General features: G+C 37.9%; 1 pseudogene; it reads right to left on the bottom strand.

Annotated features, from left to right (window-relative positions):
• The window catches only part of LOC124975290 (coiled-coil domain-containing protein 138-like), a 101,118-nt pseudogene that overhangs the window by 44,750 nt on the left and 29,054 nt on the right, over positions 1-27,314 (bottom strand).

Genomic DNA, 27,314 nt, shown 5'->3' with positions numbered 1-27,314 from the left:
CATAGTCCATCAGGTATAATATGGCAAGGGGGACCCTTACAAAGTATTCATTTAGCCAGCTCGCCATCAAAAATTTTACAGCCTTATCCTACGGTGGTGGCTCAACTTATTTTCAAAGGAATTAATAACTGTGTGTCTGTATTTGGGTTGCACCCTACTACTATCATCACACCTTATACTGCAGCCCAGATACAATGGCTTGTTAATAATGATACAGATTGGGCAATAATTTACTGTTCTACTACTGCTAAATTTGATAATCACTATCCTCAACATCCATGGATTCAATTTTGTAAAAATGCTCCTATTATATTTCCTAAAGTAACTAGAACCACCCCTTTGTAAGGTTGCCTTACTATTTTTATGGATGGCTCCAAGGAAGGAACAGGAGCTGTTATAGCAGGTGATAAAATACATACAACCATTGTCTCCGGATCTTCTGCTCAACTAGTTGAACTAACAGCAGTAATTTTAGCTTTTGAGTTATATTCTGATGTCCCATTTAACTTACTAACAGATAGTAATTACATTGTTAATTCTGTATCTATAATAGAAACTGTGCCTTATATCCCTACCACTTCTGCTGCTGCTCCTTATTTTATTAGCCTACAAACCTACATCCTAAAATGTCAGCATCCCTTTTTCATAGGACATATAAGGGCACATTCTAACCTTCCTGGACCATTAACAAAAAGGAAATGATTTGGCAGATTTGATTACACATACAAAATTCATTTTTTCTGTAGAAGAACAAGCAAAAACATTTCATGATAATTTTCCTGTTAATTCTATGATGTTAAGTAGAAAATTTCAAATACCCAAGATAGTTTCCCAACAAACAGTTAAAAATTGTCAACATTGTGCGCCACTAATTCCAGTTCAATCTTTTGGAGTAAATCCTCGTGGTTTGTTACCTAATCATATTTGGCAAATGGATGTCACCCATATACCAGAATTTGGTACTCACAAATATGTCCATGTTTCTGTAGATACCTTCTCGGGAGTTATTATGGCCTCCCCACTTACTGGAGAAAAGGTTTGAGATGTTATACAACATTGTTTTAAAACATTCTCCTCCTGGGGCACTCCAAAAATCATAAAAACTGATAATGGTCCAGCATACACTTCTAAAAGCTTTCAGCAATTTGCCAAAACCTTTAATATTCAATTGGTGGCAGGTATCCCTTACAATCCACAAGGACAAGGAATCATTGAAAGGACTCATTTGACACTCAAAAATTATTTACAAAAAAAAGGGGGAATAGGGGCATCCTTTAGATCCCCTAAAGATAAACTAAACGTAGTCCTCTTTATTTTAAATTTTTTAACCTTAGACAATGATGGGCGTTCAGCTGCTGACCACCATTGTTCCCCTGATATTTCTCCAAAGCAATATGTAATGTGGAAAGACATCTTAACAGGAACATGGAAGGGTCCAGACCCTGTCCCACGATGGATGGGTTCGGGGTTCTGTTTGTGTTTTTCCGCTGGGTCAACAAGTTCCTGTGTGGGTGCCAGAGTGATTGAGTCAACCAGTACCTTCCCCACCAATTCAGGATAGAATGCCAACTGCAAAACCTCAGGATGACTCTATATGAGGTAAGTAAGGTAAGTATACTTCTGTTATTAATCCCATTAGTCATAGGATGATTCATATGTGGTATTCTTAAAGCTTGGCCACATCCTCTACCTTTAACCAATACTTCTAAAATATATCCTATTAGTAATATTTTCTACTAATGAAACTACAGGATTTCCTTCAGTGCCACTTGAATCTACAGAAGAATCAGTTAATTGAACTTTTATTATAAATTTATAGGGAACTTTATGTTTCAGACCCTCTCCTTGTGTCCTCTTAAAGAATCATATGGTGGGTCATATGAACGATAGAGATAATAGAAAACCAGAGGAGGTACCTACCGAGTATCATGTTGGTTGGGGAGATAAACTTGTATTACAAGGTGTTACGCCTAGAGTTACTGAAGGCACATGCTCTCAGCAGTCTTGGTCTTTTCATTGTGAGAGCCAGCAGCCACATTGGCCTCATGTATGGTTTTCCTGTATTGATTGGTATCTAGTACGTTGTGTGTCCTCTTTCTCCTATAGAGGACCAGGAACTAAGGAAAATTCCACCTGGTTTGGCAACAATTTCACTACCCAAAATTTTGATATTTTAACTGTCCCTCAAAATCCTTTTTCTATTTGGGCTTTATGTGACAGCACTGCCTGTGTCAATTTAGCACCTTTGACCTTTTTATATGGAGGACAAATACGATATACAAATTTTAGCTATAATTTCACTAATGGATCATGGGAAAATCATGTTAAAGTTAATTGGGATAATGATGATCAGAAAAATATTAGCTTTGCTCCCACACCGGTTTGTGTTATTCCTCCATTTTTATTCCTTGTCTTAATCTTAGCTCCACTGATAATGTTTCCAGTATAAATTGTTCTCTTAGTTCCTGTTTTATTTCTCAATGCTGGAATGCCACCAAGTACAATACAGCAACCTTACTATGGATTCCTCAGTATATTCCAGTTCTGGTTGACATCAGTTCCCCTCATACTGCAGTGACAGTTCATCAAAAAAGAGACTTTGAAATAACAGCTACTATTATCGTTGCTATAGCTGCTTCTGCTGCAGCGGCCACTGCAGCTGCCATCGCTCTTGCTACTTCGGTTCCTAGAGCACAAACTCTTAATAATCTCTCTTCTGTGACTGCACAAGCTCTACACACTCAAAATCAACTGAATGACAACTCAAAACTGGACTTATGATACTTAATCAGCAGGTGGATCTTCTCCAAGAACAACTCGATATTGTAGAACAAGTAATAGTGATGAGATGTACTTATTCTACTATAGGACTTTGTATTACAGAACTTTCTTATGATAACCTTTCTTACACCGTGAATCTTTCTAAATAATTGTCTTATATGTTAACTAATCAATGGACTCGACTCATGAATTTGATAACTTAACTCAAATGTTACATAATCAGATTAATGCTATTAATAAGACTAGAGTAGAGTATATATTCCTGCTATTGCTACGTCCATAAATAATTTCACAGATAGACTTCTCTCTTGGGGCAAAAAAATGGGTGGGTACACTAGCTCTTGGTATAATATGCATAATTTGCTTTTCCATTCTTTATAAAAGGCTGTGCCAATCTGATAAACACCATCAACAACATATGGAAATGGTAAAGCAAGGCATGACAGCCATAGAGTCTGGCAGTTCTCCTACGATTTGGCTAAGTATGCTGGACCGGCAGTCAATGATGGGTAAGATCTGTGGAAATGCATACCTACCTAAGACAGGGCTCTGATGCCTAGAGGTCAGAGTTCCAATGACGGGTAAGGATGTAATTTGCCATGGACAACCTAAGACAGGCACGGTCCCTTGACGTTTCTTTAAGAAAAAAGGGGGAGCTGTCAGGGTATCCAGAACCTCAGACTCTTTTTAGGCTGTTCTTTAAAGATGGCGACTGGCGACTTGCCAATAAGACTTTTTTGTGAAAAACAAATGGCATCTTATATGGAAGCTTTTATGATTGGTCTGCACTTATGCGTGCTCTGTGCATGATTGCTATGTGCCCCAGCTAACTTACTATCTTGTCCATGCTTTTTCCTCGGGGACAGTGTTTTGATTGGCTGCTGTTGTATATATATACTTCGCTGTTATTCTTAGAGAAGAGAGGAGACGAAGAAACTTAGAAGAAGCAAGATGGATTCCATTTAACAATAAAGCTTTGAACCAGGATATGTGTCGTGTCTCTCTGCGGGCAGGGAACGCGATATATCATATGGTCTTTTGTGAAAGAATTATTTCACTTATCATAATGTTTTCAAAATTCATGTTTTTTTTTACAGATTGCATTTTGATTCATTGTACACAAATGAAGTACAACATTTCATATCTATGTACATAATGTAGATTCACACCATTAATGTAATCATACAGGTATATAGGGTAATGATGTCTGTCTCAGTTCACTATCTTTCCTACCTCAACCCCCCATTTTCTTCTACACAACAAAGTTACTCCATTCTTCTCTTATTGGTCCCCCACCCCCCCATTACATATCATAGTCCACTTATCAAAGAAAACATTTGGCCTCTTTTTTTGGGATTGGCTTATATCAGTTAGCAAGATATTCTCCAAATCCATTCATTTATCTGCAAATTTTATTCTTCTTTATGACTGAATACTATTCCATTTTGTATATATACCACAATTTCTTTTTTTTTTCTTGTATACAAATGGGATACATGTTGTTTCTCTATTTGTACATAGAGTCAAGGTATACCATTTGTGTAATCATACGTTTACATAGGGCAATGATGTTTATTTTTTTCCCTACCCCCCCACACCTCCCACCCCTCTTTTCCCTCTATACAGTCCTTCTTTCCTTCATTCTTACTGCTCTCCTTATCCCTAACCCTAAACCTAACCCTTAACCTAATGTTAACCCCTCCCACCCCCAATTATATGTCCTCATCTGCTTATCAGCGAGATCATTCGTCCTTTAGTTTTTTGAGATTGGCTTATCTCACTTAGCATGATATTCTCCAATTTCGTCCATTTGCCTACAAATGCCATAATTTTATCATTCTTTATTGCGGAGTAATATTCCATTGTATATATATGCCACAGTTTCTTTATCCATTCATCAACTGAAGGGCATCTAGGTTGGTTCCACAATCTGGCTATGGTGAATTGAGCAGCAATGAACATTGATGTGGCTGTATCTCTGTAGTATGCTGATTTTAAGACCTTTGGGTATAGGCCAAGGAGTGGGATAGCTGGGTCAAATGGTGTTTCCATTCCAAGCTTTCTGAGGAATCTCCACACTGCTTTCCAGAGTGGCTGCACTAATTTGCAACCCCACCAGCAATGTATGAGTGTTCCTTTTTCACCACATCCTCGCCAACACTTATTATTGCTTGTATTCTTGATAATCGCCATTGTAATTGGGGTGAGATGAAATCTTAGGGTAGTTTTGATTTGCATTTCCCTTATTACTAGGGATGTTGAACATTTTTTCATATATCTGTTGATTACTTGTACATCTTCTTCTGTGAAGTGTCCATTTCCTTAGCCCATTTGTTGATTGGATTATTTGTATTCTTGGTGTAGAGTTTTTTGAGTTCTTTATAGATTCTGGAAATTAGCGCTCTATCTGAAGTATGGTTGGCAAAGATATTCTCCCACTCTGTAAGCTCTCTCTTCACATTGCTGATAGTTTCCTTTGCTGAGAGAAAGCTTTTTAGTTTGAATCTATCCCAGTTGTTGATTCTTGCTTTTATTTCTTCAGCTATGGGTGACCTGTTAAGGAAGTCTGATCCTAAGCCAACAATTTGAAGATTTGGACCTACTTTTTCTTCTATAAGATGCAGGGTCTCTGGTTTGATTTCAAGGTACTTGATCCATTGTAAGTTCAATTTTTTGCAGAGTGAATAATAGGGGTTTAATTTTTTTCTGTTGCATATGGATTTCCAGTTTTCCCAGTATCATTTGTTGAAGAGACTATCTTTTCTCCATTGCATATTTTTGGAATCTTTGTCTAGTATGAGAAAATTGTATTTCCTTGGGTTTGTGTCCATGTCCTCTATTCTGTACCATTGATCTACCTGTCTATTATGGTGCCAATACCATGCCATTTTTGTTACTATTGATTTGTAGTATAGTTGAAGTTCTGGTATTGAAAAAGTCCCTGCTTCACTCTTCCTGCTAAGGATGACTTTAGCTATTCTTGGTTTCTTATTCTTCCAGATGAATTTCATGATTGCTTGCTCTATTTCTGTATGGTACATCATTGGGATTTTAATTGGAATAGCATTGAATTTGTATAGCACTTTTGGTAGTATGGCCACTTTGAGAATATTAGTTCTGCCTGTCCAAGAACATGGGAGATCTTTCCATCTTTTAAGTTTTCTTTAATTTCTTTCTTTAGTGTGTTGTAATTCTCATTGTGGAGGTCTTTCACCTCTTTTGTTAGATTGATTCCCAAGTAGTTTATTTTTTTTAAAGCTATTGTGAATGGGGTAGTTTTCCTAACTTCTATTTCTGAAGATTCATCAATTATGTATAAAAATGCATTGGTTTTATGAGCATTAATCTTATATCCTGCTACTTTACTGAATTCACTTATGAGTTATAAAAGTTTTCTGCTGGACGTTTCTCGTTCCTCTAAATATATATTCATGTCATCAGCAAACAGGGATAGTTTGAGTTCTTCTTTTCCTATTCATATCACTTTAATTTCCTTGGTCTGTCTAGTTGCTCTGGGTAGAGTTTCAGGGACAATGTTGAATACAAGTGGTGAGAGAGGGCATCCCTGCCTTTTTCCAGTTTTGGGGGGAATGCTTTCAGTTTTTCAACATTTAGAATGATATTGGCCATGGGCTTAGCATAGATGGCCTTTACAATGTTAAGGAATGTTCCTACTATTACTATTTTTCCAGTGTTTTGAGCATGAAGGAATGCAGTATTTTATGAAATGCTTTCTCTGCATCTATCAAAATAATCATGTGATTCTTGACTTTAAGTCTGTTGATATGGTGAATTACATTTATTGATTTCCAGATGTTGAACCCACCTTGCATCCCTGGGATAAAACTGACTTGATCGTGGTGCACTATCTTTTTAATATATTTTTGTATGCGATTTGCTAAGATTTTGTTGAGAATTTTTGCATCAATGTTCATTAAGGATATTGGTCTGAAATTTTCTTTCCTTAATGTGTCTGGTTTAGGTATCAGGGTGATATTGGCGTCATACAATGAGTTTGGGAGGGTTCCCTCTTCTTCTGTTTCATAAAATACTTTGAGAAGTATTGGAATGAGCTCTTCTATAAAGGTTTTGTAGAACTCAGCTGATAACACATCTGGTCCCGGACTTTTCTTTGTTGTTAGGCTTTTGATGACTTCTTCTATTTCATTACTTGAAATTGATCTATTTAAATTGTGTATGACCTCCTCGTTCAGTTTAGGTAATTCATATGTCTCTAGAAAGCTGGTGATGTCTTCGAGATTTTCTATTTTTTTGGAGTATAGGTTTTCAAAATAGCTTTTAATTATGTTTTGTATTTCAATCGTGTCTGTTGTGATATTTCCTTGTTCGTTCTGAATTTTAGTAATTTGGGTTTCTCTCTTCTTCTCTTGTTAGTGTGGCTAAGGGTTTATCAATTTAGTTTACTTTTTCAAAGAACCAACTATTTATTTTGTCAATTTTTTCAATTGTTTCTTTTGTTTCAATTTCATTGATTTCAGCTCTGATTTTAACTATTTCCTGTCTCCTGCTACTTTTGGTGTTGCTCTGTTCTGCTTTTTCTAGGGCTTTGAGCCATAGTGTTAGGGCATTTATTTGTTGAATTTTTTCTTCTTTTGTTGAATGTACTCCATGTAATAAATTTTCCTCTAAGAACTGCTTTCATAGTGTCCCAGAAATTTTGATATGTTGTATCTTGCTTCTCATTTACCTCTAAGAATTTTTTTTATATTTCCTTCCTGATATCTTCTGTTATCCATTTGTCATACAATAGCATAATATTTATTCTCTAGGATTTTGAGTAGTTTCTGTTTTTTACTCTGTCATTTATTTCTAATTTCAGTCCATTATGATCTGATAGAATACAAGGTACTATCTCTATCTTCTTGTATTTGTTAACAGTAGGTTTGTGGCATAATATATGGTCTATTTTAGAGAAAGATCCATGTGCTGCTGAGAAGAAAGTGTATTCGCTCTTTTTTGGATGGTATATTCTATAAATGTCCATTAAGTCTAAATTATTGATTGTTTTTGAGATCTATGGTTTCTTTGTTCAATTTTTGTTTGGAGGATCTGTCCAGTGGTGAGAGAGATATGTTAAAATCACGTAGTATTATTGCTTTGTGGTCTATTTGATTTGTGTCATTGAGAAAGATTTCTTTAATGTACATGGATGAGCCACTCTTCGGGGCATAGTTATTTATGACTGTTATGTCTTGCTGATTTATGCTTCCCTTAAGCAGTATGAAATGTCCTTCTTTATCCCTTCTGACTAACTTTGGCTTGAAGTCCACATTATCTGATATGAGGATGGATACTCTGGCTTTTTTGCTGTGTCCATGTACATGGTATGTTTTACCTCATCCTTTCACCTTTAGTCTGTTGGAATCTCTTTTATGAGATGAGTCTTGTGCAGGCAGCAAATTGTTGGATCTTTCTTTTTAATATAATCTGTCAGTCTATGTCTTTTGATTGATGAATTCAGGCCATTAACATTCAGTGTTATTATTGAGATATGATTTGTATTCCAGGTCATTTGGCTCATTTTTTTTGACAAGACTTGATTTCTCCTTTATTTGGTTGTTCCTTTAGGGTAGTTCCTCTCTTTGCTGATTTACATTGTTGTTTTTTATATTTTCCTCATGGAATATTTTTCTGAGAATGTTCTGTAATGCCAGTATTCTTTTTGTAAATTCTTTTAACTTTTGTTTATCATGGAAGGATTTTATTTCATCATCAAATTTGAAGGTAAGTTTTGCAGGGTATAAGATTCTTGGTTGGCATCCATTTTCTTTCAGAGCTTGAAAAATGTTATTCCAGTCCCTTCTAACTTTAAGGTTTGGATTGAAAAATCTGCTGATATACTTGTTGGTTTCCCCCTGAATGTAATTTGATTCTTTGCTCTTGAGCCTTTAAAATTCTGTCCTTATTTTGTATATTAGTTATTTTCATTATAATGTGCCTTGTTATGGGTCTATTTTAATTTTGTGTATTTGGAGTCCTATAAGCCTCTTGTACTTGATTTTCCATTTCATTCTTCAGATTTGGGAAATTTTATAATTTTATTTCATTGAATAGATTGTTCATTCCTTTCATTTGTTTCTCTAAGCCTTCCTCAATTCTGATAATTCTTAAATTTGGCCTTTTCATGATATCCCATAGTTCTTGTAGATTCCGTTCATGATTTCCTACCATCTTCTCTGTTTGGTCAACTTTGTTTCCAAGATTAAGTACTTTTTCTTCAATATCTAAGGTTCTGTCTTCCCAAGTGTTCTATCTTATTGGTTATGCTTTCTATGGAGTTTTTAATTTGGTTTATAGTTTTCTTCTTTTCAAGGATGTCAGTTTGGTATTTTTTCAATATTTCTAACTCTTTATTGAAATGATCTTTTGCTTCCTGTATTTGCTCTTTTAACTGTCGATTGGTGTAATCATTCAATGCCTTCATTTGCCCTTTCATCTCATCCTTCAGTGTCTGCATTTGCTCTTTCACCTCCTCATATGCTTCCCTGATCATTTTGATTATTTACTTTCTAAACTCCCTTTCTGACATTTCTTCTGCCATGCTGTCATAACATATAACTTGGAATTTTCTTGGTCATCTTTAAAGATATTCTTTTTTATTTATTTTTATTGAAAACAAATAGGAAACATGTTGTTTATCTGGTTCTACATGAAGTAAAGTTGTACCATTTGTGTAATCATACATTTACATAGGGTAATGGTGTTTGATTCATTGTTATTTTTTTCCTTTGCCCCCACGCCTCCCACCCCTCTTTTCCCTCTATACAGTCCCTCCTTCCTCCATTCTTGCCTCCCTCTCACCCTCCATTATGTGTCATCATCCACTTATCAGCAAGATCATTTGTTCTTTGGTTGTTTGAGATTGGCTTATCTCCCTTATCATGATATTCTCCAATTTCATCCATTTAGCTGAAAATGCCATAATTATATTATTCTTTATGACTGAGTAATATTCCATTGTACATATTTACCACAATTTCTTTATGTATTCATCAATTGAAGGACATCTAGGTTGTCTTGACTTAATTGGGATTTGCAATTTTTGCTGAGCATAGATTCTTATATTTAAAACAATGTTTCACCTTACTAATATGTTAATAAAAGTAAAGCAATCTTAAAGCTTAAGAAAAGTATTAATAGAATAAGAAAAGGGTAAATAGTACAAAATTAATGAATTAGTGAATTGAATACTTATGACCAACATCTGATTTTAAAATAATGCGATCATTTAAAAAAAAAACTTTTTTTCTTTGGTATGAGAATAACAAGATTAAAGCATAAACCACTTTGGTGAATCTTATATTTATTATAAGAATACTACTATAACTCAAAAGTAATCTCAAAGAGTAATCTTTTTTTTTTTTTTTTGCAGTACTGGTGATTGAACTCAGGGCCTTGTGATTGTGAGACAAGCACTCTACCAGCTGAGCTATCTCCCCAGACCAAAGAGTAATCTCTTTAGAAATTAACCTTTGGATCCTTCTGACACATTTGGTTATGTATTTTACCACAGTTGTGACCCATTGTCATTTAAGTATGGGTTTAATACATAAAAATACAAAAATCCTCTGGGAACTAAATATGGTCAATTAGATAGATGATCAGACTAGATATGTCTTACAAAGCTTAATTTTCTTGTGTGATTCAAAAATAGATGAGTGGGATATTTCCAAAGAAATTGAGAATGGAAAAATGTAGTAGCATGAATTAGAGTCTGAAAAGAATAGATGTATTACAACTAATGGTTACAAAATTGTGGTCATAGAACTATGCATCAAGATGTTAATCTAGGAATATCCAAACCCTTATAATCCCCTAGAAACACCAAATTAACTATAATATGTAGACCAGGACATGTTTGTGAGGACTCCAGAGACCAGTTAAAATGCTGTCACAAACAGGTCAATGTGCAGCCAAAAAAGGAACAGGAAAAATTGTGGGATTTTGCATGTCCATGTCCCACCCCCCCTACAGTACAAATGCAACCAGGAAGAATCTCCCATATCCCAGAACCTCCTTTGGAATGGAAGCAAAATTATGGACTGTGCAGTCAATGTTTTGACTTATCTGGAGGCTGCTCACAGTACTGGTGTCTTGTCTTGCTTGTTGGATTTTGTCTTGCTGAAAAAAATGATGGCATAGTTTGGAAGCTGCACAAAACAGGTGAATTCCATACCAAGTTAGAGCTTCAGAGATGTGTATTTTTGCACAAAGAAGTCAGAAGAATCATGGGCTTCTGAGAAGAAACAAGAAAGACTGAGGAATTCAAGACAATATAAAGTATATAGGCCTAGTGAAGACACATCTCTCAGAAAAACCTGAGAGGTCTTACAGTCTCTAGCAGGCTGACTGATGAAATTCTTCCCTGCATGAAGCTACTTGTATAGACTTGGAAAGGTGGTTGTTTTTCAAATGCCCAAACTGGTGGTAGTGCATTGGGGTTGGTGAGAATCACAAGTAATCCAAAGAAACAAGGACATTAGTTCAATCAATTGAACAAAAGCCACATTCCAGATACTGACCTTGAGGAAATGCAGATCTCTGAAGTTTCTGAAGATTTTAAAACTGTCTTAAAGATACTCAGTGGATCAAAAGAGAACACAGACAAAACAAAATTGGGAAAATGATGTATGAGTAAAGTGAGTATCAGTAAAAGGATGGAAATTATAAGAAAGGATCTGTTTCAGTCAACTTTTTTACCACTGTGACCAACAGTCCTGATGAGCAATTTTAGAGGAGGAAAATTTTATTTGGTACTCAAAGTTTTCAGAGGTCTCGATTCACAGTTAGCTAACTTCATTGTTTTGGGCCTGAGGTAAAGCAGAACATCATGGTGGAAGGGTGTGGAGTAGACAAACTGCTCAGTACATAACAATCAGGAAGCAGAGAAAGCTCCACTCGCCAGGGGGGGGGATATATACCCTAAAGAAAAACCACCAGTTACCTACCTCCTCCAGCCACATCCTAAGTGCCTACAATCACCACCCAGTTAATCCATTCAAGAGGATTAACATGTTGATTAGGTTAATGCTTTTAAAACCCATTGGTAAACTTACCTGTATTGCCTTACACATGATTTTTTGGGGGGGATACTGCATATCTGAACATAACAGAAATACAATGTCTGATCTGAAAAATTCACTATTAGCCTTGATCAAACAAAAGAAAGCATCAGGAAACTTGAAGACAGGTCATTTAAAATCATTTAAGAATAGCAAAAGAAAAAACTGAAGAAAGAGAACTTAAAGGACTCATGGGATACCATCATGTGAACCAATGCACATATTATGGGAGTCACAAAGAAGAAGAGAGAGTAACAAGGGGCAGAGAGCTTAGTTGTAGAACTAATGGCTGAGGAGTGCTTTTTCTGAGAAAAGAAATAGGCATCCAAATTCAAGAAGCTAAAGAAACTCTAGCTAAGAAATCCAGAGAACTATATCAAGACACAATACAATCAAATTTTCAAGTCAAAGACAAAAGGATCGTAAAAGTCAAAGACAAAGTTGCAGGAATAAAGCAGTTTGTCACACACAAATAAATTTGGGTAAGGATTTTATCAGATTTTCAGCAAAGTCCTTGCAAGCCAGAATACAGTAGAATAGCACATTCGAAGTGAAAGTAAAAAAAAAAAAAAACCGTCAAACAAAGTGTACTTTATTCAATGAAGGTGTTTTGCAGAAATAAAGGAGAAAGTCTTTCTTGGATAAACAAAAACATTAGAACTGCCCTACAAGAAGTTCTAAAGGAAATCCTTCAAGTTGAAATGTAAGTACATTAGACATCAAATATAAAGCCATATGAAAACAAAATTCTCTGGTAAAGGTAAATATTTGAACAAATATAGTAAGTAGCTGTATTGTAATTTTGGTGCAAAGCATGTACTCTGAAAACCATAGAGGATTATTAAAGAAATTAAACCTTATATGTAAGTTTTGAATTTATATTGTTTCATCCCATGTACAAGCTGTTTTTTTTTTTTCTACAAATAATTTTTTTTTGTTGGCATTGGGAGGGATGTAAAGGAAAGCAGAATGTTTTATGAGTTTTGCTTCAGTGACTTTAGGAAAAATTAAAAGTCCTAAACTCTGGTTAAAATAAAAAAAAAATCTAAATAATGAACAGACATGATCAGGGAGACAATATTCTTAAGATGCCAGTACTCCTCAATTTAATCTACAGCATCATTATATTCTTTATCAAAATCCCAGCTAGCTTCTTTGCAGAAATTGAAAGGGCAGTCCTGAAATCCATATTGAATTGTTGTTGACCCAGAATATCAGCATCAAGTTTAGAAAAGAAGTATACTTTCTTCCTATTTTTAAAGTTAACTATAGCACTATAGTAGTGAATAGAGTGGTACTGGCTTGAAGTTGGACATACTGATCAGTGGACTAGAACCAAAGTCAGCAATGAACCTTCATGTTTACAAAGAATTTATTTTTGCCATAGTACTAAAAGTGTTCAGTGAGAAGGGAATAGATTTTCAAATAATGCTGCTGAGACAGCTGGGTAACTGCATACAAAGAATGATGTTGCACTCCTGCCTTAAACCATATATTAAAAACCTACTGAAATTCATCAAGTGTCTCAATGTGTAAAGAGGTTAATGTATAAAATTTGGAAGAAAACATGTAAGTAAATCTTTGTGACCTTGAATTTGGCAGTGTTTTCTTAAGTATAACTAAAAGCATAAGCAACTCAAGAAAAAACTAACAGAATAATGGGACCTTTGAAAATAAGAATTTTCTGTGTTTTGAAAGATATCAAGATATGTGGTTGTAGCTCAGGGGAAGAGTGCCTAGCATGTGTGAGGCATTGGGTTCCATCCTCAGCATCACATATAGATAAATGAAGGTCCATCAATACCAAAAAAATTAAAAAGTAAAAGATATCAAGAAAATTTAAAAAGACAACTCACTGAATATAAAAAATATTTTCAAATTACATATTGAACAAGGGACTTCCATTCTGAGTATTTAAAAAAACTGAGTAATAAAAATTCTCAATATGCCCAATGAATTTGAATAGACATTTATGTATAAGAGTTGTGTAAATGGTCAGTAAGCACATAAAATAGAACTCACCATTATTAGTCATCATGGAAATGTAAAAGGAAACCATGATATACCACTTTAAACTTACCAGGAATGGCTTATATAAAAAATCCAAATAATTATACATTTGAAGAAATTGAAACTCTTACAAAGTGCTAATAAGATTATAAAATATTATAACTACATAGAGAGATAATTTGGCTGTTCATTCAAAAAAGGATTGTCATGTTACCTTATATCTCAGCAATTCTACTAGGTGTGTGGAAAAGAAAAATGAAGGCATTGGTAGCTATAAAAATGTGTACATGATTGTTCATAGTAACATGACTTATAATAACCAACAAATAGAATTAGCCCAAATATCAACTAAGTAATAATCAATAGATTTTTATATCTATTATAGTGGATTACTGTATTTATAATAATATTACTATTATTAAAATAATGATGTTTTATGCATGTTAAAATATAAATTTTAGCATTATGGAAATTAATCAGAAATCTTAGAATGAACCCACAATTTGACCCAGCTATCCCACTTCTCCATTTATATACAAAGTAGTTAAAATTAGCATGCTACAGTAACACAGTCACATCACCATTTATAACTGATCAATTCACAATAGCTAGATGGAGGAATCAAACTAGATGCCCTTCAATAGATGAATGTATAAAGAAATTGTGGGAGATCCAAGATGGTGGCCTAGAGGGAGACTGCACCCCCAGTCGCTCCAGAAACCAGGAGTTAAGAAGGGAAGGCATTGAGAGACTCGGTCTGAAATAGAGCCAGGGGTGAGTCTGCCCACTGGGTAAAGCTCGGCCCGGGTGGCAGGCCCAAATAGAGGTGGCTTATCGGAGCCGGGCAGGGCAGCTAGAGTCTACCCAAGGTAGCCTTCCACACTCCGGCAGTGGGCTCCTCCCACACGGCCAGCTGCACGGTGCAGGCCCACAGTGAGAGCGTTTTCGCACAGAGCCAGTTCGAAACCGTGGAACCAGTAGCGGGCTAGGGGCAGTTTTCTTTGGATGTGCTGCTTTATCAGATTCCTCCAAGACATCAGGATACTGAAGGCTGGGAGGTGATACACTAGAAATCTACCGGGACACTATAAGCCAATAGCGGAAAACTGCAATATCTCAGGGTCCCACTGACAGCTGACCAATATGAGAAAACAAGGGAAGAAAATGTCCCAAACAAACCTAGATACTACATCAATAAAACCCAATGACAGGACAGCAGAAGAAATGTCAGAAAGGGAGTTCAGAATGTACGTAATTAAAATGATCAGGGAAGCAAATGAGGAGATGAAAGAGCAAATGCAGGCATTGAAGGAGGAGATGAAAGAGCAAATGCAGGTATTAAATGATCGCACCAATCAACAGTTAAAAGACCAAATACGGGAAGCAAGAGATCACTTCAATAAAGAGTTAGAGATACTGAAAAAAAAAACAAACTGAAATACTTGAAATGAAGGAAACAATAAACCAAGTTAAAAACTCCATAGAAAGCATAACCAATAGGATAGAACACCTGGAAGACAGAACCTCAGACATTGAAGACAAATTATTTAATCTTGAAAGCAAAGTTGGCCAAACAAAAAGATGGTAATAAATCATGAACAGAATCTCCAAGAATTATGGGATATCATGAAAAGGCCAAATTTAAGAATTATTGGGATTGAGGAAGGATTAGAGAAACAAACCAAAGGAATGAACAATCTATTCAATGAAATAATATCAGAAAATTTCCCAAATCTGAAGAATGAAATGGAAAACCAAGTACAAGTGTCAGAATTATCAGCCAGGAGGGGGGGGAGGGGCGCTGCTGCTTATTGTAAAGGTCAGAATGTTCTCAGAATGAGAACTTCTTGGTCCCTGACATTTCCCCCTTTCTTATATAAAATTATTGACCATTTTTCGATAGCCATATTTTAAGGGGGTGATAGAGGTTATGTGGCGAGACGGGGGCACAGCTTGCCTGAACAGGTGTAGGGCTGGAGTGACAATCCCTCGGGAACTGCGCCTGTCTTAGGTTGTCCGTGGCAGAGCAACATCCTTACCCGTCATTGGATAATGAGGCTCTGGCCTTCATTTCCTGTCTTAGGTTGGTATGAGCTCTCACGAATCTTACCCGTCATTGGCTGTCCAGTTCAGCTCACAGGGGTGATGGTCTTTTAAGATCACCATCACGATCCATCATCTCCAGTCGATGGTAATGAACCTGAATAGGTTTCGCCTGTATAGCCTCAATTTGAGCTTTAAGAAAAGTCATGATCTTATTGAATATCAAAGGACCTATAGATACAATAAGCAGCAAGCAAAGGAGGGGACCTTAGCAGGGTCCTCAAGTCCTGCATGGCTGTGGGAGAGCAGTGAACAGGCAGCCATTATCCAGAGAAGCAATGGTGTGCAGTCACAGGGTCTGTCATTCAGGGGATTTTTCGCATAGATTGTCGGCTGCATCTATAAGAGAGGAAGATTCATCCTCAGGGGGAAGGTTTCCGTCCCTGGGTTGTGGTAAATCATTGACCTGTTTGACCAGGCGTTCTGGTAACCATCTTGGGGCTGCTTGTTCTTGATCTAAAATACAAGCTGAGCCTCGTCCCCAAATGAGGACGGGATCTGGGCCTTTCCATTTATTTGTTAAAGGATCGCGCCACATAACAGATGGGCGAGCAGAATTAGAAGAGGGATGCCAATGTCTGTCTGCGGTCGAATGTCCTTCATTGTCTAGGGTAAGAAAGTTAAGAGCAAATAATGCATGATTAAGGCAATCCCTGGGAGTGGTAAATGCAAGGGAAGAGGCCTTAAGGCGGGTAAGCCAGGTTTTTAAGGTGAGGTGTGCACGTTCCACAATGCCTTGACCTTGAGGGTTATATGGAATTCCAGTAGTATGAGAGATTTGAAGAGTGGCACAAAACTGTTTGAACTTGGTACTGGTATATGCAGGGCCATTATCTGTCTTAATATGTGCTGGCTTTCCCATTATGGAAAAGGCTGAGACAAAATGAGAAATGACATCCTTGGTAGCCTCTCCGCAATGCGGTGATGCAAAAATAAAGCCACTAAAGGTATCTATGGAAACATGTATGTACTTTGTTTTCCCAAATTCAGGAAAGTGAGTAACATCCATCTGCCAAATCTGATTGGGCAGTAATCCTCGAGGGTTAACACCCAGATGTTGAATAGGAAGGGAGACAACGCAAGCAGGACACGCTTTTACAATTTCCCTTGCTTGTTGCCTGGTAATTTTACAGAGTAACCGAAGGCTCTGAGAATTTAAGTGGTGAAGTTTGTGTAAATCTGTGGCCTCTTGGATGGATCCAATAAGAACTGGGAAAAGGGACTGAGTGGCTGCATCAGCCTGAGCATTACCCCGTGATAAGGGACCGGGAAGATCAGAATGTGCTCTAATGTGTCCTAAGAAAAATGGATGTTTTCTAGCCTGAATTAGTTGTTGAAACTGGTTAAAAAAAAAGGCTGTGTTGGAGGAAGCCTTAATGGCGGGTGAAATCTCCAATAGGGGCACAGAATGGGCAATGTAAGCACTGTCTGTATAAATATTAATAGGTTTATCAAAAAATGTCATAAAGACTTGTGTTATAGCAAACAATTCTACAAACTGTGCTGATGGATAAGCAGTGTCAAAGGTGGTGGGCTGATTATCAACAACAAAGGCTGCACGGCCATTGCTGGAGCCATCTGTAAAAACAGTAAGGGCTTGTGGAATAGGAGCCTTCCGAGTAACCCGAGGAAAAATAAATGGATGTAACTGAGCAAAATGCAAAAGGGGGTCATTGGGAAGGTGGTTATCGATTATTCCCAAAAAGCCTGATAGAGCAATACCCCATTCATCCCTCGTCTGTAGCAAAAATTGGGTTTGATCCTTAGTGTATGGAATCAGAATGTTATCAGGGTCTTTGCCAAAATGTTGTCGAGAAAGCAAGCGACCTTTAATAATGATAGAAGCTACCTGAGCAGGATAGACAGCAATAACTTTAGAGGATGTAGCAGGCAAATGAACCCAGAGCAAGGGGCAACCCTTATTTTTAAAATGTGGATCCCGCTGCCAGAATAGTCCCGTGGGTGTATGAGGGGTGTGTAATATAACCAAAACCAAAGGAAGGTTATAAGATATTTGTGTAACAAATTGTTGAGCGATGGCTTCTGTGACTTGAATTAATGCTTGCCGTGCCTCGGGAGTAAGCTCTCGAGGAGAAGAAGGGTCAGAATCTCCCCTTAAAATATCATTAAGAGGCAAAAGCACATAGGTGGGTAGTTTTAAATATGGTCTTAGCCATTGGATATCCCCTAGTAGTTTTTGGAAATCCTTAAGAGTGTGGAGATGGTCCACACGCAATTGTATATTAGGGATTTGAATTTGATTAGTTTGAAGTTTGAGGCCCAAGTAGGTGTAGGGGTCCTGTGTTTGAACCTTATCAGGGGCTATCTGAAGTCCCAAGGCAGTAAGGGCTTTATAGAGATCCAAATAACAATTGTTAAGATCATAGGTATTAGGTGCAGCAATTAACAAATCATCCATATAATGTAATATATAAACTTGTGGCCACCACTCTCTCACAGGGTCTACTGCTTGAGCAACATATTTTTGGCAAAGACTAGGGCTGTTAGCCATACCCTGGGGAAGGACCTTCCATTAAAATCTTTGCACAGGGCCCTGAAAATTGATGCGGGGGAGGCTGAAAGCAAAATAGGGTCTGTCATCAGGATGTAAAGGAATAGTAAAAAAGCAATCTTTTAAGTCGATGACCATTTTATAATAGTCCCTAGGAATAGCTACCTGTGTAGGGATGCCTGGCTGTAATGCCCCCATCGGGTGCATAACCTTATTGATAGCGCGCAAATCCTGTAAAAGGCGCCATTTGCCTGATTTCTTCTTAATAACAAAAATAGGAGTATTCCAGGGTGAGGTTGAGGGTTCCACATGGCCGGCTGTCAACTGTTCCTGTACTAACATGGAGGCAGCCTCTAATTTTTCTTGGGTAAGGGGCCACTGATCCACCCACACAGGAGTTTGAGTGTCCCAAATAATTTTGTCAGCATGGGGTAGAGGAGGGTCAGGGACCGACACTAAAAATCCACATACCCAAGTCCAAATTTGTCTGTTTTTTGTATGGGCTGTACAGGCTCAACCTGTCCTTGTCCTAGCCTCCCAAGGCCTGTACCAGGGATAAAGCCCATACGAAGCATTTGATGAGTGACTAAAGAGTCGGGACTAGCAAGAATAACTTTCATTTGGCTTAGAATGTCTCGTCCCCAAAGGTTGACAGGGAGATCAGGAACAACGAAGGGTGTAATGGTTCCTTTATTCCCTGTGTTATCTTTTGTGTCAGTCCAATTAAGCACCCTGGAGCTAACTAAGGGGTTTCTTGACTGCCCTATTCCTTTAAGGTCAGTTAGTGATGAGGTGAGGGGCCATTCTGATGGCCAATATTTTTGAGAAATAACTGTGGCATCCGCACCAGTATCTAGGATCCCTTGGAATTTCTTTCCTTCAATAAATAAGGTAAGAGTGGGTCTTTTGTGGGAGATAGGTTGGACCCAATACACATCAGAGGAACCTAAAGAGGCTGTGTTTCCTGGTGAATTTCCTGAATTGAGGGGAAGGAATATTAATTGTGCAATTTTTGTTCCTGCAGGGATGGCAGCTACTCCGTTAACAGCTGTGGCCAGTATTTTAATTTCTCCAGTGTAATCATCATCAATGATGCCAGGGAAGACCTGAACACCTTGTAAGGTGGTAGAAGCTCTCCCAAGAATAAGAGCACACATATGAGGTGGAGGGGGGCCTACAACCCCAGTGGGTATTATTTGAGGTCCTTGCATAGAGTCTAATATTGTATCGGTGGAGGCACAGAGGTCCAATCCTGCGCTGCCTGGGGTAGCACGTTGGAGGGAGGTGATTGTGGAGAAGGACAGGGAGCCTGGATTGGGTTGGGAGTCTGAGAGGGAACAAACCTTATTGCCCCTGGGTTTGCTCTGGGGGTGGTCGGGGCCAGGGGCTGGCCCCGAGAGGAGTTTCCCGAGAAGTTAGAGGGAATAGGCTCTCCAAGGGCATTGGTCTTGGATCTACACTCCTTGGCCCAGTGGCGACCTTTACCACATTTAGGGCAAAGGGTGAGCAGAGGTGGTTTAGTCCCTGTTTGAGGAGATATGGGTCCTTGACCCAGTTTCCCTGTTGGGCAGTCTCGCGCAAAATGGCCAGGTTGTTTGCAAGTAAAGCAAGTACGTGGGCCAGGGTGGTGAAGGGCTTTGGTGAAGGCAGCACCAATGGCGAGACCCATGGCATGGGCTGTTCCTACCCCAGCACACAGCATAATGAAGTCAGAAAGGTCCCCTTTATCTTTGTGGGGCCGAAGAACATCTTGACATATTGGGTTGGCATTTTCAAAGGCAAGATATTTTACAAAGGAGCTCTCGTTTTCACTTGGTCCAAGTAAGCGCTCCGCAGTTAGATTAAGCTGGGCAACAAAGTCACTGTAAGGCTCGTCAGGACCCTGACGAATTTTTGCTAGGGAGGTGGTGGCGGAGCCCTTTTGAGGGAGCCGTCTCCAAGCATGCAAACCACCGGTTTGAACCTGTGCTAGGAACCCAGTAGGAAAGCGTGCCTGTTTAGGGTTAGTATCAAATGGCGCATTACCCACTAGTTTAACATAGGTCCAGGATTTAGAGGAAGCCTTGGTTGAATTTTTTTGGGCAGTTTCCCGACAGTATTCCCTAAAGTCTGCGTTCCACAACAGGAAGTCACCCGCACTGAGGGTGGCTCGGGCCAAAAATTTCCAATCATTAGGGGTGAGCCACTGTGTACTATGGTTCTCTAGCAAGGCCAGTGTATAAGGTGCAGTGGGGCCATACTGTGTACAAGCCTTTTTAAGTCTTTCAAGAAAGCGGAGGCTCAGCCTTTTATAAGAACCAAGGGCTCCACTCTGTCCAGAAGTGGGCTCCTCCTCATCCCCTGATTCCTGGTCCTCCTCTTGTTCCCTCTCTGGTTCTACCTCTTGTTCCTCCCCTGATTCCTCTTCCTGACTTCCTTTTAAATTCTCTGCTTCAGTTTGTGCGGGCTGATCTGCTTGACTGCGAGTGACTGGAAAGGCAAGAACAGGCTGACCACGTGGCTTCACCTTACGAGTATTGAGGGGTCTTGGGCCAGTTTGTGTTAACTCCGTGCCCAAGGCCAGTGAGCAAAGTTCGGCATCAAAGGCTTTTAGTTCTTTTAAAAGTTGGATTTGTTCCCGCCTATGTTGGAGAGACTCGCGTAAAGGGGTTAGATTAGGCAAGGGAAGTGGGGGAAAAATGTCTGGGGGGGCAGTAGGTCCCTGAAGGGCCGGAGCACGAAAGGCAGGGGGTGTATAAGTGGGAAGTGGATTTTTAAGAGGTGGAAGGTCTGGAGAATGGTGTTGAGCCGCTTCCCCCTCCAGGGTAGCCTCCTCCTCTGGGGTCACGTCATCATAGGGATTTAAAACCGGATAAATCTTAGGGGACTTTTTTGGTAAGGTGGGGTCTGGGAGGTTCCCGGGGTCTGGGAGGGTCCCAGGGTCCTGAGAAGGCTGAGTAGGGGGCATTTGAATACTAACTGAAGGGCATGCCGATGGGGGGTGAGAGGTGGATTGCATTGCCTGCTCCCCAATCTTTACAAGTTTTAAAGTACCACTGTCAAAGGGTGAGCTTTTAAGAATCTCATTAATTAAATTCCAATAAGAAAAGGCAGTGACAGGCACCTTTTGAGGACCAAAAGTCTCATAATAATCTTTGAGGCAGTCTCCTACTCTGAGCCACCTTTTACCATCAATTGACCCCTCGAGGGGAAACCAAGGACACAAATCCTCTATGTATGAAAAGAATGATCTTAAATCCTTTTTCTTAACACGCGCTCCCCGAGTCTTGAGGGCCTCCTTGAGACCCGTCAGAAACAAATCATGCGACAAAACTCCTTGTCCCATGGTGCGTCACTCACCTTGCGCTGGCCTCACTCTCCTCCTGGATCTGACTCCCGGTCGCATCCACCGAGGCGATCCTGAATCCCGCTTGGCCAAGTCTTCCCCAGAGGGCAGCGTTCGCTTCTCAAACAAAGGCTCGAGCCAACCACGTTGGGCGCCAACTGTCAGAATTATCAGCCAGGAGGGGGGGAGGGGCGCTGCTGCTTATTGTAAAGGTCAGAATGTTCTCAGAATGAGAACTTCTTGGTCCCTGACATACAAGAGGCTTATAGAACTCCAAACATACAAAATTACAACAGACCCATACCAAGGCACATTATTATGAAAATACCTAACATACAAAATAAAGACAGAATTTTAAAGGCCACGAGAGAAAAGAATCAAATTACATTCAGAGGGAATCCAATAAGAATATCAGCAGATTTTTCAATCCAGACCCTAAAAGCTAGAAGGGCCTGGAACAACATATACCAAGCCCTGAAAGAAAATGGATGCCAACCAAGAATCTTATACCCAGCAAAACTTACTTTCAAATTTGAGGATGAAATAAGATCCTTCCATGATAAACAAAAGCTAAAGGAATTTACAAAAAGAAAGCCAGCATTACAGAACATACTCAGCAAAATATTCCATGAGGAAGAGATAAAAAACAACGATGCAAATCAGCAACAGGAGGCACTAGCCTAAAGGAATAGCCAAATAAAGGAGAAACCAAATCATGTCAAAAACAAATATGAGTCAAATGACTGGGAATACAAATCATATCACAATAATAACCCTGAATGTTAATGGCCTGAATTTATCAATCAAAAGACACAGACTGGCAGATTGGATTAAAAAAGAAAAATCCAACAATATGCTGCCTGCAAGAGAATCATCTCATAGAAAGAGACACTGATAGACTAAAGGTGAAAGGATGGGGAAAAACATACCATGCACACGGACACAGCAAAAAAGCTGGAGTATCCATCCTTATTTCAGTTAATGTGGACTAGTCAGAAGGGATAAACTAGTCAGAAGGGATAAAGAAGGACATTACATGCTGCTTAAGGGAAGCATAAATCAGCAAGACATAACAATCATAAATATCTATGGCCCGAACATTGGCTCATCCACGTACATCAAACAAATCCTTCTCAATTCCAGAAATCAAATAGACCACAACACAATAATACTAGGCGATTTTAACACACCTTTCTCACCACTGGATAGATCGTCCAAACAAAAATTGAATAAAGAAACTATAGATCTCAACAACACAATCAACAATTTAGACTTAACGGACATATATAGAATATACCATCCAACAAAGAACGAATACACTTTCTTCTCAGCAGCACATGGATCCTTCTCTAAAATAGACCATATTTTATGCCACAAAGCTACTGTTAGCAAATACAAGAAGATAGAGATACTACCTTGTACTCTATCAGATCATAATGGATTGAAATTAGAAATAAATGATAGAATAAAAAACAGAAACTTCTCCAATACCTGGAGACTAAATAATACACTATTATATGATGAATGGAGAGCAGAAGCATCAGGGGGGAAATAAAAAAATTCTTAGAAGTAAACGAGAACAAAGACACATCATATCAAAATCTCTGGGACACTATGAAAGCAGTACTTAGAGGAAGATTTATTTCATGGGGCGCATTCAAAAAAAGAAGTAGAAATCAACAAATAAATGACTTAACACTACAGCTCAAAGCGCTAGAAAAAGAAGAGCAGACCAATACCAAAAGTAGTAGAAGACTGGAAATAGTTAAAATCAGAGCCGAAATCAACGAAATCGAAACAAAAGAAACAATTGGAAAAATTAACGAAATAAATAGTTGGTTCTTTGAAAAAATAAAAAAAATTGATAAACCCTTAGCCACACTAACAAAGAGAAAGAGGGAGAAAACTCAAATTACTAAAATTCGGAATGAACAAGGAAACATCACAAAAGACACGAGTGAAATACAAAACATAATTAGAAGCTATTTCGAAAATCTATGCTCCAACAAAACAGAAAACCTCGAAGATATCAAAAAATTTCTAGAGACATATGATTTACCTAAACTGAATGAGGAGGACATACACAACTTAAATAAATCAATTTCAAGCAATGAAATAGAAGAGGTCATCAAAAGCCTATCAACAAAGAAAAGTCCAGGACCAGATGGATTCTCAGCCGAGTTCTACAAAACCTTTAAAGAAGAGCTCATTCCAATACTCCTCAAACTATTCCATGAAATAGAAGAGGAGGGAACCCTCCCAAACTCGTTCTATGAAGCCAATATCACCCTGATACCTAAACCAGACAGAGACACATCGAGGAAAGAAAATTTCAGACCAATATCCTTAATGAACATTGACGCAAAAATTCTCAACAAAATTTTAGCAAATCGCATACAAATATATATTAAAAAGATAGTGCACCACGATCAAGTGGGTTTTATCCCAGGGATGCAAGGTTGGTTCAACATTCGGAAATCAATAAATGTCATTCACCATATCAACAGACTTAAAGTTAAGATTCACATGATTATTTCAATAGATGCAGAAAAAGCGTTCGATAAAATACAGCATCCCTTCATGCTCAAAACACTAGAAAAAATTGGGGTAGTGGGAACATTCCTTAACATTATAAAGGCAATCTATGCTAAGCCCATGGTTAATATCATTCTAAATGGTGAAAAACTGAAAGCGTTCCCCCTAAAAACTGGAACAAGGCAGGGATTCCCTCTTTCACTGCTTCTATATAACATCGTCCCTGAGACTCTAGCCAGAGCAATTAGAAAAACCAAAGAAATTAAAGGGATACAAATAGGAAAGAAGAACTCAAACTATCCCTGTTCGCTGATGACATGATTATATATTTAGAGGAACCTGGAAATTCCACCAGAAAACTTTTAGAACTCATAAGTGAATTCAGTAAAGTAGCAGGTTACAAGATCAATGCTCATAAATCCAATGCATTTTTATACATAAGTGATGAATCTTCAGAAACAGAAATTAGGAAAACTACCCCATTCACAATAGCATCGAAAAAAATAAAATACTTGGGAATCAATCTCACAAAAGAGGTGAAAGACCTCTACAATGAGAACTACGGAACACTAAAGAAAGAAATTAAAGAAAACCTTAGAAGGTGGAAAGATCTCCCATGTTCCTGGATAGGCAGAATTAATATTGTCAAAATGGCTATACTACCTAAAGTGCTATACAGATTCAATGCAATTCCAATGAAAACCCCAATGATGTACCTTGCAGAAATAGAGCAAGCAATTATGAAATTCATCTGGAAGAATAAAAAACCTAGAATAGCTAAAGCAATCCTCAGTAGCAAGAGTGAAGCAGGGGTATTGCAATACCAGATCTTCAACTCTACTACAAAGCAATAGTAACAAAAACGGCATGGTATTGGTACCAAAATAGACAGGTAGATCAATGGTACAGAATAGAGGACATGGACACAAATCCAAATAAATATAATTTTCTCATACTAGACAAAGGTTCCAAAAATATGCAATGGAGAAAAGATAGCCTCTTCAACAAATGGTGCTGGGAAAACTGGAAAAACATATGCAATAGAATGAAATTAAACCCCTATCTCTCACCCAACACAAAACTCAACTCAAAATGGATCAAGGACCTCAGAATCAGACCAGAGACCCTGCATCTTATAGAAGAAAAAGTATGTCCAAATCTTCAACTTCTTGGCTTAGGATCAGACTTCCTTAACAGGACTCCCATAGCACAAGAAATAAAAGCAAGAATCAACAACTGGGATAGATTCAAACTAAAAAGCTTTCTCTCAGCAAAGGAAACTATCAGAAATGTGAAGAGAGAGCCTACAGAGTGGGAGTATATCTTTTCCACTCATACTTCAGATAGAGCACTAATTTCCAGAATATATAAAGAACACAACAAACTCTACACCAAGAATACAAATAACCGAATCAACAAATGGGCTAAGGATATGAACAGACACTTCAAAGAAGAAGATCTACAAGCAATCAACAAAATATGAAAGAATGTTTAACATCTCTAGTAATAAGAGAAATGCAAATCAAAACTACCCTAAGATTCCATCTCACCTCCATTAGAATTGTGATTATCAAGAATACAAGCAACAATATATGTTGGAGAGGATATGGGAAAAAAATGTACACTCATACATTGCTGGTGGGGCTGCAAATTAGTGCAGCCATTCTGGAAAGCTTTGTGGAAATGCCTTAGTAAATTTGGAATGGAACCATCATTTGACCCAGTTCTCCCACTCCTCGGCCAATACCCAAAGGACTTAAAATCAGCATACTACAGAGATACAGCCACAACAATGTTCATAGCTGCTCAATTCACAATAGCCAGATTGTGGAACCAACCTAGATGCCCCTCAATTTATGAATGGATAAAGAAACTGTGGTTTCTCAGCCATAAAGAATAATAAAATTATGGCATTTGCAGGCAAATGGATGTTGGAGAATATGCTAATTGAGATAAGCAAATCTCAAATAACTAAAGGATGAATGATCTCATTGATAAGCAGATGATGACACATATAGGGGGTGTGAAGGGTGCAGGAATAGAGAAAGGAGGAACTTTATAGAGGGATAAGAGGGGTTGGATGGATGGGGGGAGAATACAATATCAGAATGAATCAAAAATTATTACCCTAGGTAAATGTATGATTACACAAATGGTATGCCTCTACTTCATGTACAGAGAAACAAGAAGTATCCCATATTTTTACTATAAAAATGAATTTAATTAAAAAGGAGTTCTTTCTCCTTGATTTTAGAATCCTCTTGAAAATAAATCTTTATAGCCCTTCATGACCAAAGACCAGGTAGGTTCTAGTAGGTTCTGAATTCTAAAATTTTGGAAAGGAATAATTATCCACACAACTGTATATTTATAAATCTAATATATAATTATTTCACCACTAATGTCTAATCTCTACTTTTGAAAAGATAAATTCCTATCACATTCAGAAAAATATAAGTGTGAATTAGTTTGATAGGGTTCAAAATGAAACTTTTTGAGGTGACTATTACTATGGTCATTTTTCTATCAATTCTACTTTCAATATTTTTCACTTATATGATATCCAAGGCTTTTCCTTATCCAATTCAAATCTACTGAACCATATATTTCAAATTTAATCATTAAACTTTACACAATTTAATATCATTTTGCTGAGAAGAAGATTTGAGTAATGGCTTTTCACCATCCATATCAAATTCTTCATATTTTACTTTGCTAAGATGATGGTGTGAAATTCAGTCCATGAAGACCATTAGAAGTTTATATACTGCCAATTAAGTGATACCTATATGTGAAAAATTAAATCAAACAATTATGTCAATTTATAATCTCATCAAAGTTATAGAATAATTCACCTAATATGCTTTTAGCATATTTTAGATATTTTTTAAGGACAGAGCTTCTCCAAACAAGTAAAAAAATTCCAAATCAAATCTAGCCAACTAATATTGAAAACATTAACGCT

The sequence above is a fragment of the Sciurus carolinensis genome, unplaced genomic scaffold, assembly GCF_902686445.1.
Source record: "Sciurus carolinensis unplaced genomic scaffold, mSciCar1.2, whole genome shotgun sequence".
Classification (NCBI taxonomy): domain Eukaryota; kingdom Metazoa; phylum Chordata; class Mammalia; order Rodentia; family Sciuridae; genus Sciurus; species Sciurus carolinensis.
Note: the sequence above shows the minus strand (reverse complement) of the source record. Positions and strands in the feature narration are given on the sequence as shown.